The following is a 3660-nucleotide window of genomic DNA, read 5'->3' on the forward strand; positions in this document are numbered from 1 at the left end:
CTCGCAACAGTGTTGTTGCCCTGTGGGGTTAGGGCATTTATGCATATTCCTTCATTCTACACTTTATTTATTGAGTATCCATTATTTTCAAAGCACAATGAAGAACCAAATGCACATCACCTGCCCTCAGAAAGCTTAGATTCATGGTGAAGTTCAGTATTCAGTAAATACTAATTATGCAAATCAATGTATAATTACAAACTGTGGTAATTCCTATTATTAAAAAGTACAGAACGTTAAGAGAGGGGCTAACACGGAACTCTTGTTTAGACTGGGGAACCATAGAAAGTTCTCTGAGGAATTTAGAATTTGAAAGCTGACACTTGAGCAATGATGAATCAATAAGTTCTGGGAAAGGGGGTAAAGAAGGAAGAAAGCATCATGGGGGAAAAAATAGCATGTTTAAGACCTTGAGGTAGGAAGGCACATGGCCTGTTAAGGAAAACGAAAGAAAGTCAGTATTGGCATACGCTAGGAATGAATGGCGTGAGAAGTGAATGTAGAAGTAGACACTAAATGCTGCTGTCAGAAGTTTCATCTTCCATTGCTTTGTATCTCCTTTCCTTGAAGATCTATACTGATTGCTCCATCCATCATGCCTCACTTTTAGCTTGGAAGCCCCCAGATTACCTAGAACCTTCTCATACTCCTTTTGTGTTCTATGAAGACAGCACATTGGTAAAAGATAAACACGGATAATGTTGATGTGTAGTTCTGTACTGTAAAGGAGACAGTAATGCAATAAATATATTTTATGACTCTGTGGTGGTTTTATTTGAAGCCGAATATGGTGGTGTGCATCTGTGGTCCCAGCTACTTGGGAGGCTGAAGAAGGGGGTTGCTTCAGCCCATTAGTTTTGAGTTTAGCCTGGGCAACATAGCAAGACCTTCATCTCCAATAAAAGAAAATAAATAAATAAATACACATCCTGTATTTACGTGTCCCCACCACTTTAGTTAGCTGTTTATCTTCCACTACACTATACTGCACGGTGATCTTGGGCCCTGTGACAGTTAATATTAGGTGTCAACTTGATTGAATTGAAGGATGTGGCTGGTAAAGTATTGTTTCTAGGTGTGTCTGTGAGGGTGTTGCCAGAGGAGATTGACATTTGAGTCAGTGGACTGGGAGAGAAGTCCCACAGTTAATGTGGGTGGGCACCATCCAACTGGCTGCCAGTGTGGCTAGAACAAAGCAGCCAGAAGAAGCTGGGATAAGTTTGCTTGCTGAATCTTCTGGCTTCATTTTCCCATGCTGGAAGCTTCCTCCTACTCCTACTGCCTTGGACATCAGACTTCAGATTCTTTGGTCTTTGGACTCTGGGACTTGCACCAGTGGCTTGCTGAGGGCTCTCAGGCCTTTAGGCACAGACTGAAGACTGCACTGTTGACTCCCCCGGTTTTGAGGCTTTTGGACTTGGACTGAGCCACTACTGCCTTTTCTCTTCCGCAGCTTGCAGACAGCCTATTGTGGGACTTCGTCTTGTTATTATGTGAACCAATTCTCCCTAATAAACTCCCTTTCATGTATACATATAGCCCACTGGTTCTGTCCCTCTGGAGAATCTTGGCTAATAAGGTCCTATTTAGCTTCACCTCTTGGTTTTACAATCCATTGAATATCATTTTATCATTTACATTTTTTTCTTTAGCAAATGTATGTACTTAGTTAAATTGCCCTTGCATGGCTCTATATATTGTGGAATAAACAATCTGAGACACAGGTTTTAGTCCTGACTTTTCTGTAAACTGGTGGCAGTCTTACAGAAGTGATTTAAGTTCTCTGAGCCTCAAATGCTTCTTTATGAAATGAAATGTTTAAATTTTTTATGTGTTAACTAAATTATTTTTACCCAGTATTCCTCTTAAATTCTGTAATTTTATACCACTTATGGACATCTATGAATACCTCTCTTTTATGTAGTCTTCTTTTGTGTCCTTATGGATAAGATTGACTCTCAGGATAATTTTCTTTTTTGGAGTAGTATACATAAAGTATAATTTAACAAATAATAATTGATCACAGTATTGAAGTAGGGTTAAAGCACATCTGAAGGGTAAAAATTTCCTGCTGAAGGTATAAAATTCTCATAAATGACTTTGCAAACTGTGATATGCATACCCAGAGTGGGTAACCCCAAGTATGCCAAGGAATAAAAGAAGCCAACAAATATATATGGTCCTTCCTCCAGGAGGAAAAACTTTGCTCAAAGATTTAGGGTTGTCTTTATGTGAAAACAAACACGAGTATATTACTCATAGTAAACAAAAGTCATATAATACTGTTGACAGATGGTGCCACACAGTTTCAGGCTGTTGGTATCACAGTATTGAGGTTGGGTTAAAGCACATCTGAGGGGTAAAAATTCCCTGCTAAAGGGATACAATTCTCTTGAATGTCTTTGCAAACTGTGATATGTGTACTCAGAGTGTGTAACCAGGTGTATTACTCACAGTAATAGACAACAAACAAACATGGGTATACAACTCATAGTTCACAAAAGTCACATAATATTGTTACCAGATGGTGCCATGCAATTCCAGGCTGTTGGTATCCTGAACAAAGAACTGGACAAGACACATAGATAGCAAAGCAAAGCAGCAAAAGTTTGTTAAGCACAGTCTTACACTCTTGGATGGGGAGAGTGGATTGACCTCTGTGAAATGAGATCAGCATTAGTTTGGTTCACTTTGCTTGTTTTTGTTTGTTTGTTTGTTTATGTGGGTGTGTTTTTTTCTTCTCTTCCCAAGGCTGCCTAATCTCTAGCCAGTGTCTGCCTTTTTAATTGACAGGTGTGTTGCTTAGTTACTTTGGCCCCTGTGCGTTTGTAGGGCCGCCTCTGTCCCATAATTTTAAGTATACACATGATATGCAGTCCATATGTGTGAGCTTTAATGAGCTGAATTTCATATGGGGTCATGTTAAGAATACTTTTTCTCTTTAATGCACGTGCCTATCCCTGAAGGGCTAACTCTTACCGGTTTGGTCTGGATCTTGCCAGCCATGGGGTTCTTCCTCACTTTTTTAGCTTCCTTTTGTTTAGGTGCTCAACTTCTGCCTCTTATCTTGCTTCTGGCTCACTCACCCCTTCACCTTGCTTCTGCTCTCTGCTTTTACTTATTCTGCCCTTTATCCAACTTTTAATTCCCTTTGCTATTCTCCTGCCTTATTTTCCCTATTCTCCTACCTCTTTTTTCCTATTCCCTGCCTCACTATTTTATAAAATATTATATGAAAAGAAAAGCTTTGGACTCCATCTTAAAATTAGAGATTCTTCACCTTCTCTTGGGATACATTGGAAAATATTTGCCTTTTTGGGTAATGTGCACTTTAACAGGGAATTACGTCACCAAGAAGAGAAAGTCCCAATAAATGATGGAGCATATCTGGCAAATATTATATCAGTCATTATGAAGGTTTAGATAAGATCTTGATTTTTTAATGATTGCCATTCTAACTGGTGTGAGATGGTATCTCATTGTGGTTTTGATTTGCATTTCTCTGATGGCCAGTGATGATGAGCATTTTTTCATGTGTCTGTTGGCTGTATGAATGTCTTCTTTTGAGAAATGTCTGTTCATATCCTTTCCCCACTTTTTGATGGGGTTGTTTGTTTTTTTCTTGTATATTTGTTTGAGTTCTTTGTAGATTCTGGAAAT

Source organism: Piliocolobus tephrosceles, chromosome 12 (assembly GCF_002776525.5).
Source record: "Piliocolobus tephrosceles isolate RC106 chromosome 12, ASM277652v3, whole genome shotgun sequence".
NCBI lineage: Eukaryota > Metazoa > Chordata > Mammalia > Primates > Cercopithecidae > Piliocolobus > Piliocolobus tephrosceles.